Below are 14,177 nucleotides of genomic sequence, written 5' to 3'. Positions count from 1 at the left end.
AAGATAGCCAACTCTCAGGAATAGGCAGGTGGGGAAATAGGCTGTTGATTGACAGTACTTATCTGGAAGGGTGGATCCAAGTCAGTTCCCTGAAGCTTACAAGAACTTTTTTAAGCTTACAGGAAGAAAAAGAGGTAAGTTATAGATATGTTAACATTACTGCTATCTGTAATCTGTACTGAAATCCACAGTGTAGAAAAGGCAGTAGAATTACACCTTTGAATCATAGTAGAAACTCAGGGACTCAAAATGATTCTGGCTTAAAAGATGAACAATCTTTTCTCTATCCAGAAGACTGAGTGTCTATAGATTAGACAGATATATTTAGCACAATAAGAAGCACTTTTAAGGCTATATTTAGAAGACAACTAAAGGAAATTTAAAATCTTGAGAATGTGACTATAATAGAGCTTACCAGAGCGAGAGGAATAGTTTATCTGAACTCCACTGATCAGTGTTAAAACTCCGAACTTTTGAAATGTTACTATAATAATAGTGTAGGGAAGGAAAGAAATCAGAAGCATATTTTATTTTTTATCTACCTTAAGTCACCTTTTTCCCAATTACTTACCATAAGACACAGGTCAGGGGATTGATGACTGACAGAAGTCATTGTAAAACAAGTTACTTTAAATAAAGGAATAGTAGCGAGTTACTTTGAAACCTGTTTTGTAAGTTTATCTATTTTTTTTTTCTTTATGGAGTCTGGTGGTAAGGTAAACTATGTCTAGGCCTAGTAGTAGCTCTAGGAAAATGAGGCTTGAGACCTAAGTTTTACATGTGAAGAGAACTGAGAAGGCAGCTGAAGCCTTGGTTGCTGCTGTCAAACTGGCAAAGCTATCACTAACCTAGTCACCAATACCATCAGAGATATGAGAAGGTTAAATTTCACCAGAGTGAAACCAAGCAGCTTCCAAATCTGTTAAAATGGCAGAAGCTTACCATCTACCTGGACAGTTACCCTAGGTTCCTCTTGGTTGTTGGTGGCAGATTTCTGCTGCCCAGAATATCCAGAGTAGGAACTTGCAGGGTGGCCTACCTTGTCTAGGCAAAGTGGGGAAAATCAATTCCCCAGTGTCTTTTTTTGTGCACAGTCTGGACAGGGTCCTGGTGGCAGGTAAGATCAAGGCCAGTTTTTCACCCAGTGGCTGACTTTGTCACATTTAAAGCAAGCACAGGGTAGAGTTCTAATGTGCCCATCATCTTCTTTGAAGGAGACCCCAGGAGTGCTGCCTGTCACAAAAGCTTTTTTATTAAGCATTTTAAATGTTATATTCAGTGGATCTCTGAAGAGTTTGAGAACCATCTATCTATTAACTATAGTTAATTTAGTTGCTTCCTTTAGACTTGACTTTAAAGCATATACAGAAAAGGAAATAAATAAAGCTTGTTCCTGTAATTACTTATATTAGCACTTAGTGAACAAAAATGGGTACAGTAAGAAAAACAAGATAGCCCCTCCATGGGTGAAAAGGGAAAAATGTTTATTTCAGACTACCAAGCCTGTCTCCTGGGAAAGCAAGGAGAGGTCACAGGGGACAGCTTTTTAGGGTTAAATGGGAACGGAAGAAAGGGGACCTGTGAGCAGGGACTGGGGAAACTAGAGGTTAGCATTGGCCTTGACACAGTTAATAGGCACCACAGTTCTCTGGTAATGGAAGGACCACTAGTTCTTCCTGCCAGAGATGAGGACACTGACTCACTTTTTACAAATAGGAACTTCCTTCAAGCCCCTGAGGGAATGGGGACTTTTGTCTAAATGCCTGACCTTGGGAAAATGACTGTCTTCGGGACCAGACACACCATTATTATAGACTATTGCAATGTGTTTTTTTATTTTTATTTTGATATGACTTAGTTTACCGAATAGCTAAGGCTTAAAGTGAACTTAAAGACCTTAGGAGTCTACAAATCTTGATTATCAAATATATCTTCCTTATCAAAAAATCTTATTTATCAAATATACCTATTCTCAAACATATATTACTTATCTGAATTTTTTAATAGCTTGGTATTAAAAAGATGACAAAGACATAAGTAGTTAAACATACAACTTAAATCAGCCTTTTTAATCTAAATAGACATGTATAGTATTATACGTTCATCATTTTATATAGTATATTTTAAATGACTTGAATCACATATATTGTATGTTGTAGCAAATACAACCTTAAATTTTTATCATCATACAAAAATCTATTCTCGTCAAAAATATATGAGATTTGTTGCTTTCTTAGTGTAAAAAGAGATACAACGGTATATTAAGGGCTTGGTAAAACTGAGTTTTATAATTGTTGCTTTATGCCACATGGTCATCTTAAGATGGTGAAGTCACACACATATACCCTTTAACCTTAGTAAAATGTCCGCCAGTGATGTGGCTGCTTACATCTTTAGAGTAATCAGCCAAGGTGGAGGAGAGCTACACAGTTACCACTTAAAACATCTGCTTGCTTAAACAAGAGTTGGATCTAAGATACACATACAGTATATTCTAGATAAGGGTTAAATCTCATATATAGGATGTTGTAGCAAATTAAAATTCCTATGTATAGGTTTTAATTTAAGCTTTTTGTTATAAGTTTAAAGCCAAATGTTGTTAGATTTTTTTTTTTTACAGATTCTTTAACCACACCCTTGTGATAAAGGCTGTTCATAAAATAGTCTTCAAGATTCCCTGAGAGTAGAGTGCAGAAAAGTCATAGAGATCAAATATGTAAGAGTGGAAAGCTAGAGAACCTTTGAGATAAGAGACTTTGGGATCATTTGCTTGTGTGGTGGCAGAAGTTGTTACGATTGGTGAGAACTTGGAACTCAAGTGTGCCGTCATTGGCCATTGAACTGCATGGAGGCCAAGCTGTTTCACTAAGACAGCAAGGCTTTAGGGAAATCTCTGAGTCTGAGAAAGGAAAGGAGCCCAAGGAGAAAAGGAAGAAGGGTGATAAGAGAAAAAGAACTTGACATGAAGGGTTCGGTAGCTAAGAGACAGAGAACAGTGTAGCCATAACGGACAAGGACGAATAAACAGGAAATCCACCCAAGGGAGGGTTCCAATAGGGCAGAAGCCACAAGGGCGTGGAGAAGTCTTACGATGTGGCAGGCAACTCCTAGAGGCAGGCTAGGGAACTTGAAATGTTTGGGCCCAGGCGAAGAATGGAAACAAATAGCTCCAAGGTAAAGGGGGCAAGGAAAGGTCACCGACCAAGTAACAAGTAGGCAGTTGCTCCTGGGAGGTGAGGAAGTTCCAGGGAGGAGTTGAGAGGATCCACAAGCAAAAAGGGGCGTAAGTGTTGTGGTGATGAGAATTTCTATTCCGGGCATCCTCAGTCTGACTGAGTGACACAACAGAGAGAAATTTCCCAAATCACAGACTAAAGACGTCCCTTTCCACATGATGGAGGCCTAGCTGGGGGAGAGGAAGCATCCTAGCACACCAGTGTGGCTTCCGTAGTAAAAGTAGCCAGAATAGAGAGCTCGGTAGACACACTTATCCGGTAGAAGAGAAGAGGCGAGTGGTTAGAGAGATGGAGAAGAGAAGAGCTAGAGAAGTCCAAGTGTCTTAGTAACTGGAATTGCCCATGTGTTGGGGCCCCAAAGCGGTAATGGGGAGTATGCCCATGCTGTGAGCAGCCCTAAGGGCATAGTATGGATATGCCCACATGATGGTCAGCCCAAAAGGCCATAGCTGGGAAATTCTCAAAAAGGGTGTGGTGGGGAGATGGGACACTTACTGAGTAGGCCGGCAAGGAGAGATGAATGGTTAGTTAAGGTGCAGGGAAGAACGGGCTGAGGAGGAGACTCCAGAATCAAATTTGGTGGATGGCAAAAGCCAGCAGAAGCAAATGGTTCATGCCTACCTTAGGAGAGTCAGATCAACAGGCAGCTTCAGAGCAGCTGAGTTCCTTGGGGAGGGAACTCATTTAAGCCACTCCTGTGGTTTTGACATCAGATGAATAACAAAAGCAAGTGCAAGAAAGGACGCAACTGATCCTTGGTAGGGTGGAGGAGAACATGGGAGAGCATCGTCCAATGCAGGGACAACTGGTAGAGTCTAGAGTGGACATGACCAGACTGAGCTGGGCCATGTTGGGAGAGGGGCATGGGGAATGGAGATGGGAGAGAGGGCAGCAGCCAGGAGGCCAAAGGCACAGAAGGGAGAGGGGTGTGAGCCTTTTGTCTCATGCTCTATTAATGCAGGTTGTGATGGTGTGCAACCTTCTCTGATGAAATAAGATGAGCATGAGAAATGCCCCATCCCCTCTTTCGCTCTGTGGGAAAATACTAGCAGGCACCCAGGTTGCTGGCAGGCCCTCTGAGGTTCTGGCACTCTCTGCGGGCTTCTGCTTCCCTCTCATTATAAGTTCCACATAGCCACCCAAATGGTGGTTGTTAGTGTCCGTATGCTGCATGCTGCATTTGAGCCAGTGATGAAACGAGACGATGATTTCCATTCTTTTTCCAAACGGGCATCATGTGTCTTCGTGCCTACATTTTATTCTTACCCCTAGTAAGCCATGTTGTCACTGTCTGAGTCTTTCTGTCATATTTTTCTTTTTAAGAGATTTTGGTAAATCACACAGGAAGATAGCTTATTTTGCTTCTGTAATTTCATCCAAACTCCTGTTTAGGACATCAATGCCAGCACCGAGGTGATTCGACTTAATCGTGCTCTCCCTGCCTGTTCAGTGGTTAATAGACCATTGAGAAATAACCCAAAGTCTTACCTGGTGTGTGACAAGCACCGGTTTCATCTCAGTTCCTAGTGTGCAGAACACAGGGGTGATCTTCCTCTGCAGGAGGAAAAGCCCCTCCACAGCCTGAACGTGAGCAGACCAATCAGCTTCAGAGACTGTCCTTTCACCTACCCAGAGGAATGCACTTGTTAGTTTCCCTGCAACTAAAAGTTTAAGCAAATGCTATGTGTGCTCGCTCAAGCATGTGTGTTGTGTGTGTGTGTGTGTGTGTGTGTGTGTACAGTGTATACTTGCCCATGTGTGTGCATGTGAAGAAGCTGATGTTGGGTTGATGTGTTTCTGTACAGTTTTGCATTTTATTTATTTTTTTTTTGAGACAGTTCTCTCATTAGCCTTGAACCTCACTATTTCTTGTAGGTGGTCAGGCTAATCCCTAGCCCTTAACAGTCCTCTGCTTTCCTGTCAGCGCTGAGATTACGGACATGAGCCACCACATCTGGCTTTTATGCGGGTGCTGGGATCTGAGCTCAGGTCCTGAACAAGAACTTTATGCACTCAGTCATTTTCCCAGCTTCAAAAGAGATGTCACATGTCCTTCTTAAATCATTCAAACCAGCCAGCTTGAGCTGTTCTTACTTAAAGACTGAAAATTAAAAAGAAATTCTTTATTTATAAAACAATGGAATAGACTCTTAGGAGTGATAGATTATATTTGTCTAGAAAATAACACTGTACCTAAATTAACACATGATAAACACAATGGGAGTGCTTTGTTGTTGTTGCTATTTGTTTCTGATCTGGGGTCTCCTTACTATGTAGTCCAGCATGGCTTTGAGTTACTGGGATCCCTTGATCATCCTGCTTCAGATTTCCCAGTAGCCAGGACCACTGGCGACCATCACAACCCCCACTCAGTACTTGCTGCTTCCAATGCTCCAAAGCTTAGAAACAGCTTCTGCCTTCTCTCACATTTGGCCCTTGTGACCTGTGGATTTTTGTGCTATTGGAGAGGAAGAGGATTCGTACAAAGGTCCAGACTCTGCACCAGTGTGTGATACAGCAATTCAAATCCCAACTACCAATCTCAGTTCTTAGGACACAGCTTCGGTGCCAGGTCTATCTGGTGTTCTTTACCATCCTGTAAACTATTGTCCTCTGATGAGCATTTTAAGCAATGCAGATTTCTGAGCTTCCCTGTCCCATGGACAGTGGAGGATCTGATCTATAACAGGGTCAGTAATCGTTTTTTAAAAAGATTCTTTAGTTAATTCTAATACAAAGTCATAGACTGACCACGGCAGCATCCCTAGGCAGACATGAAACAATATGCAATTAGCCACTCATCAAGATGAGAAACTACTGAGCTCCAGAACTGGAAATAAATGTTTTTATTTTTGTTGTCCCTCAATGTCATTAGGGAAAAATATATGGCAGCAAAAACTTATTGTATAACAATTTAGCTTTTGTTCCTATTAGGCATTATAGCATGGTGGAGGCTTCCAGATACTAAATGGACCATCCCCCACCCTAGAGAGACCCACTTTTGCCTGACAGAAGATCCCTTTTAATACACAATAATCAACTTATTTCAGCCCATCTTTTTTTGCATTATAAAAGTGCTGACAACGTTCTTTTAAACCTCACTCTAAGAGCTGACCCCAGTCAGTGAATCTCCACTTTGTTCAAAGTTCTGAAGTGCAAAGACTTGCTTTCTGTGTTTTCCTCCTCCGTTTCCTTGTGTTTATTTGAATGGGGTTGGACCATCTCTAAGTCTCTGACTGTGTGCTTTGCACATATTGATACAGAAATTCATTGATCATCTCTGCTAGATGTATATGAGCATTGTTGAATCAGGTAAGGGCTTCAGTGATATTTCTACAGAGTCTAACTATGTGCACATATGCTCAGTGTGTGCACACACACATGTGGCTGCATATGGAGGCCAGAGGTTGAGATCAGAAAGCCTTCCTCAATTGCTTATTATTATTATTCAGATTTGTTTTTTAGATTTTTGTGTTTAAATTGAAATATAGTTAGGACAGTTCTTTATTTCCTTTTCCTTCCTTCACCCTATTCCATCTCCCAACCCTTCCCAGATCCCCCATCATTTCCTTTCACATTGATGGCTTTTATCATATTTTCTGAGACAAAAGTCCCTTTGATGAACATATATCTAACATTTGGTGTGGCCAATGCACCTCTGAGATCCTCCTTTACCTGCATCCAACCAATGCTGGCGTGACAGGTAGAAGCTGTAATCAATCTTTTGAAATGTGGGTACTGGAGTCTAAATTCATGTCTTCAAGCTTGAGTTCTTTATTGAGTATTTTGCAGTCAATTCTGCCAGTATGAAACCATTCAGAATGTGAACAGGGCTTCCAGTTGCCAGTCACATGGGGAGGAAAACAGTATTTACTAATGCAACCCATTTCAAAGAGGGAACAAACAGTGATATGCAACAGCTCCGTTCTCCCTCTCCTCATCCCTTCTCTTCCCCTCCTGTCCTTTCCCTGTCTAACATGAGGACCAATGTTTTATGATAGTCTTTCCTCACAAACGCATCCTGAGGTCAGAAGTATTTGTATGCTAACTATACTGATTTGGGTTTAATTTGCCCCGAACTATAGACACAGGTGGACTTTCTACCCTGATCTCTCTGATTCTGAATACTGCCATCTTAAGTGTCTCTGAACTCTTTTGATAGAATATCCACTTGCAACACAGTAAAAGAGACATCAAACTGTGGAGTTCAATCAGTTTTCTACTTTCATAATCCCTAAACTTTGAATGAGCCATTTGACAGGATGAGGAATGAGAATTTTAGGGTGCTGGTAATTTGAGGTAATATTGGCCTGTTGTATATTTGTATGTTTGTTGAATCTAAAGAATGACACATGATTATAATTAACCAGTTTTTGAAAAGATCCTCATGATAAGTGGAAGAACTCTGCATGTTGAAAAACCCTGGAGAGTCTTTAAATAAGAAGTTTCTCAGAGGAGTCAAATATCAATAAAACATCTGCATGGCTAATCAGAAAGGTGCAGGGCCACAGTAAGTCAACAGGAAGATTCCCCACAGAGTGACACTACTCAATGAAGTGCTGTATGATTTATTTGCTGTAGCTCCATTTCCATCTGTCGTGTAAAATGGATTGCGTACACACTGAGTTCCAGGCATCTAGCCAGGGTGAGGGCAGACTGTGGAGCTACGAACCTTTCCCTCCCTTGGGTTGTTGGTGACACGATCTGCTAAGAACCAAGCATGGCTCTTGGTAGTCTACAGGAGCATGTCTTAGACCACGCCACTGACATGTCAGACTTCTGGGATTTGCCTGGATCAGAAGCTTTGAGAAGGCTTTGAGGCAGTAATGGGAGCCAGGTGGGTTTTGAACATTGTGTTCCTTCCAGAGACTGATTCCTATTCACAGACTCCAGATGGTAATTTTGCCAGTTCAGGGAAGATCTATTCATAGTTGCTTATATTTCTCATGCAAATGGAACATGGGCCAAATAAATGATGTTTTACTATATTGTGTGGAAGCAAATGGATGAAACTGGTACCCTCCTGTTCAGTAAATTTTATACACGATATAGGAACCACTATGGCCAAGTTAAAACCAGTGTGCAGCTATGAAAGCAAACAGCTGAGTTAGAACTGAACATTCCTCCAGCCTTCTGAAAAGTAAGGTTATTTCTGCACTGAAAAATAAACTTTCTGCTCATTTCTTCTAGCTAACAGAATCCTTGTCTTTTCTTGTTTCCAAAGCCTTCTCATTTAGGTCACTATAACACCACTAATAAGATTTGGAGATGGGAAGGAAAAGAGTGGAGAAGAGTTGGAACATGCACACTTACCTTCAGATTCCACAATGAGCCTCAAGGAGACTCCATTGCTTGCCCTGAATTGGGCTGGGTGTTGAGCAGAAGGGAATAAGATGACTCCATTGGAGAGCAATAGTTTGTGTGATTTGAATCAGTATCCAGTACAGATACTATTGCTTAACAATGAAGATATGTTCTTATAACCTTGATAGAAGGCTCAGGGGATAAGAGTGTTGGAGTGTTTGCTTCCCAAGCATGGGCCCTGAGTTCCATTCTCGGAATCCACAGAGAAAGCTATGTGTAGTCCTGTAACCCAGTGCTGAGTTGGAGGAAGTGGATCCCTGGAGGAGATTGGCTGGCTACCGACCTGACTCCAGGTTCAATTAGTGACTCTTGTACCAAGGAGTAAGAAAGAAAGTAATACAGCAAGATATCTGAGCTCCCTCTCTGTCTTCCATGTGAACGTACAGGTCTTCCCAATGCTTTGTGAGGTGACTTTATGATTATTCCAACATTACTAACACAGACTATAACGACTGTGACATCACCAGGTGACGGGAACTTTTCACTTTCATTGTGCCCCCATGAGAGCATTGATGTGTATGTAGTCTCTCATTGGCTGAATTGGTAGGATGTCAGGAGATGGTAGCAAATAGAATGGTAATATAAATGGTAATATAAAACATATAAATGGTAATATAAAACACAGATCCACAGAGTAAAGTCTGGTTTTGTTTATCCGGTTTCAGTGAAGTCCATCCTGCTCATTGGCTTGCATGTCACCAGTGGTCACTCTTGCCCTTGTTGGGATGCAGTGGGTGCTGCTCACCTGCCCATTTCGCTCATTTGTTTGCTTGTTGTCAGTGGTCACTCCTTGTGGGGATGCATTGTGACCTGTGATGCTTCTTTTCCAGGTTAATTTTAGTATTTTAATGGCATGATTTTTGCAGTTTGGATCTATGCAAACAAAGCAAATTAGCTTAGAATAAATACAGCAGTGCTGTTGTTAGCTTCTTAATAAAATAATGCATTTTCTTTGCGGGCAAAACCAGAACCTTCCATGAATATGTCATCTGTGCTTTTATTCTCTTTTAGGCCGTGTGATCTATGCCTAAGGTAAGTTTATAAAAGAGGCTTCAAAAAAAAAGTGTGTCTTACAAGCTCTGAGTCTTTTTCTAAGTTAAATCGTATTTTTATTACTTTTCCTTTTCTATTTACTATGGTCTCCCTTCCCTCTACTGCTCCCAGTTTTTCCCCACCTCCCCTCCCATCCATGCCTTTCTGTTTCTCATTAGAAAACAAAAAGGCTTATAAGGAATAATAATATAATATAATACTGTGTATTATAATTAAATATTATATAATGAAATATAATAAAACAAAATGAACACATTAGAATTGAATAAAATAAACAAACACAAGGAAAAGAACCCAAGAGAAGGCACAGGAATCAAGCATCCATCATTTTACACTCAGGAGTCCTATCAGAATAATAAATTGGAAATGATAATACACACACACACACACACACACACACACACACACACACAGAGGACCTGGGGCAGAGACTTGGGCAGGCCCTGTGCATGCTATCTCAGTCTGTGTGTTTATAAGCTGTGATCGTGCTGACTTAAAGGACTTCATTTTCTTGGTGTACTCTGTCCCCACTAGCTCTGACACTCTTTCAGACTCCTCTTCTGCAGGGTTTCCTGAACCCTGAGAGGGGAGATTTGATGAAGACATCCAATTTAGGGCTGAGTGTTCCAAGGTCTCTCAGTCTCTGCATAATGTCCAGCCGCGGGTCTTTGTATTTGTTCTTATTTGCTGCAGGAGGAAGCAGCAAACCATCTCTGATGATGGCTGAGAAGGTACTGGTCTCTGAGTATAGAAGAATGACATTAGGAGTCATTTTATTGCTATGTGTTTGTTTTTAAAACAGTGATATTTGGTTTATATCTTATGTTCTTAGTCACCTAAGTCCAATCAAGTACGGGTTCCATCTTATAGTGTGGGCCTTAAGAGTAATCAGATATTGGTAAGTTGTGGCCACAAGCTTTGTGCCACTATTGCCCTGGAATAACATATAGGCAGGGCACCATTGTACATCAAAGGGCTTGTAGCTGCTTTGGTGTTTACATTTTTTTGGTAGCATACACGGTGCTTTCCTATACCAAAGATACTAGAACAAAGGGGTGAAGGGTCTATGTAGAAACCAGCTTGACTCTGCCATGTTCAATGAGTTATGTAGGTGTTTTCAGCAATGGGGCCTTGCCATCAGTTTGTGGAGAGCAATCTGTAGTCTTGGCAACAGACTATAGGTTGTTTGGAGATTTCCATGTGACCCCTTTTGCCAACGATTCAATTAGATATAGCTCAATCCTGGTACTGGAAGTTTTGTTTCGTGACAAGAGATAGCCAGTTGAGGGTCTATCTCCTCCATTATTAGTCAATTTAATTTAGATATCCTCCATATATGTAAAACTTTTAAGAACCTTCTACTCTATTAGGTTTCCACCCTACCCCATAAATGGCTCTTAATTTTAGTTGATTATTCCTGTATTCTTTCCCCGGTCATTTTCCTCCTTTTCCCTCCTTACCTGATCCTTCCCTTACAGCAGCCCCCATCTACCCATAACTATCTATTCTAGTTCCTTTTCATAACAAAACTTGTCTTCCTTAGTCCCTTACTATATATTCAATATCTGAGGTTCTATGGAATGTAGCTTGATTATCATTGACTTAACAGCTCTTAGCCACATATAAGGGACTACATGCCATATTTCTTTTTATGGGTGTGGAAAACACCACTCACGATGTTTCTTCTAGTTCCATATATTTACCTGAAAATTTTTTTATTTCGTTTTTTAATTGTTGAGTAATATAACTGTAACACATTTTCTTTAACCATATTTCTGTTGTGAGATAAAGAGGTTGTTTTTAAAATATGGCAATTATGAATAGAGCAGCAATAAACATGGTGAGCAAGTGTGTCAGTGGCAGGAGGAAGCATCCTTTGGGTATATGCCCAAGTGTGGTATTTCTGGATATTGCTGTAGATCTATTCCCATCTTCCTGAGAACCACCACAACAATTTCCACACTGTATGAGTTTGTACTTCCGCCACCAGCAATAGATGAGTGTTATCCTTACTTTACATCTTTGCTAGCATGAGTGATTACTTGATTTATTGAACTTAGCCAGTCTGACGGGTATAAAATCTCAAAGTAGTTATGATTTGCATTTCACTGATGACTAAGTATGTTGAATATTTCTTTAAAGGTTTCTCAACCTTTTGAATTTCCTCTTTCAAGAATTATCTGTTTAGATCTCTATCCCATTTTTAAATTGGGCTATTTGATATCTAATTTTCCTTTTTAGTTCTTTATATATTAATTAGTTCTCTATTGAATGTATAGTTGGAAAAAGTATTTTTCCACTCTGTAGGATGCCATTTTGTCCAAATGATGGTATCCTTTGTGGCACAGAAAGTTTTACAAAGTCCCATTTATTAACTGTTGATTTTAGTCCCTGTACTAATTTTTATGTTTAAAAATTATTTTTCTGTGGCAGTGAGTTACAGGCTATTCCTCAATTTCTCTTCTATCAGGTTACGTGTATTTGGTATTATTTTGACATCTTTGATCCATTTGGAGTTGATTTTTTGTGCAGGGTGGTCAGTATGACTCTATTTGGATTCGTGTACGTTCTGTCATCCAGTGTGACCAGCACCATTTGCTGAAGATGCTGTCTTTTTGTTGTGTGTGTGTGTCTCTGTTCTCTTTATCAAAAATAAGGTGTCCATAGGTGTTTTGGGGTTTTCAGTTTGATTCAATTGATCATTTTGTGCCAATGCTGCATTTATTTATTTATTTATTTGCTTTTTCCTATATGTTTGTAGTACAACTTGAAATAAGGGATGGTGGTACCCAGTAGCTTTTGTATTGTTCAGGATTGTTTTGGCTATCCTGTTTTTGTGTTTTGTTTTGTTTTCCCACATGAAGCAATAATTGTCCTTTCAAGAAGATTGTGTTGGAATTTTGATAGAGATTGCATTGAATCTGTAGATTGATTTTGGTATGATGGCCATTTTTACTATGTTAATCCTACTGATTAATATGAATGGGAAATCTTTCCCATCTTCTTTTTTTTTTTATTTTTTGCTTTTCTTTTCAATCATGCAGGTCTTTAACGTTCTTGGTTAGAGTTCCTCCAAGACATTTTATACAATTTGAAGCTATTATAAAGGGTTGAAGGGTGTTGTATCCATGATTTCTTTTTCAGTCCATTTGTCATTTGTAAATTGGAGGGCTACTGATTTATTTTGAGTTAATTTTGTATTCATCCACTTTGCTAAAAATGTATATCATTTGGAGGAGACCCCTGCTGGGATTTTTAGTGTTACTTATATATATTATCATATTGATAATCTATAAATAATGTATTTTGATTTCCTTCCTTTCCAATTTGTATCCCTTTGATCTTCAGTTGCCATATTTCTCTAAGATGTGACTTTATACATTGAAAATGGAGATAGTGGACAACCTTGTCTTGTTCCTGATATTAGTGGAATTACTTTAAGTTTCTCTCACATTCCAGTTGATGCTGACTATAGGATTGTTGTATATTGCCTCTATTATGTTGCAGCATGTCCCTTGTGTCCCTGATCTGTACAGGGCTTTCATCATGAAGGGGTGTTGGATTCTGTCAAAGGCCTTTTCTGCATCTAGTGAGTTGAACATGTGGCTTTTGACATCTAGTTCACATATATGGCAGGTTATATTTATTAATTAATGAATCTCTAGGCTATGGCCTACTTGATCATGGTAGTTGATCTTTTTGATGTGTTCTTGGATTCTCTTGAGTATTTTTGTATCTAAGTTCATAAGGGAAATTGATCTCTAATTCTATTTCTTTGTTGGGCCTTTATGTAGTTTGGGTGTCAGGGTAACTGTGGTCTTTTGAAATGAATTGGGCAATATCCCTTCTGTTTTAATTTTGTGAAATACTATGAGGATTATTGGCATTAACTTTTCTTCGAATGTCTGGTAGAATTCTGAAATAAAACTATCTGGCCTTGAATTTTTTTTTATTTTTATTTTTTGGTTTGGAAACTTTTAATGACTTCTCTGTTTCACTAGGGCTTCTAGATCTATTTAAATAGCTTATCTGATCTTGATTTAAGTTTGGTAAGTGGTACCTATTGAGAAAATGATCATATCTTTTTTATCTGAGCACTAGTTTTAAATAATTCTTTGGATTCCCTCACCATCTGTTTTATGTCCTCCCTTTTGTTTCTAATTTTATTAATTTGGATATTCTCTCTCCTTCTTTTAGTTAATGTGGATTAGGGTTTGTCACGCTTACTAATTTTCTTAAAGAAGCAACTCTTTGTTTTATTGATTCTTTATTTTTTGTTTGTGTCTATTTTATTGATTTCACCAAGTGTGATTATTTTTTGCCATCTACTCCTTCTGCATGTGATTTCTTCTATTTATTCTACAGCTTTCAGGTAAGATATGCTGTTAAGTTGCTTGTATGAGATCTCTCCAGTTTTTTAATGTAGGCCCTTACTGACTCTTAGAACCATCTCATTGTGTTCCATTAGCTTGGATATGTTGTGTATTAACTTTCATTCAATTCTCAAAGCTCTTTGATTCCTTT

This window comes from Arvicola amphibius, chromosome 12 (assembly GCF_903992535.2).
Source record: "Arvicola amphibius chromosome 12, mArvAmp1.2, whole genome shotgun sequence".
NCBI lineage: Eukaryota > Metazoa > Chordata > Mammalia > Rodentia > Cricetidae > Arvicola > Arvicola amphibius.
Note: the sequence above shows the minus strand (reverse complement) of the source record.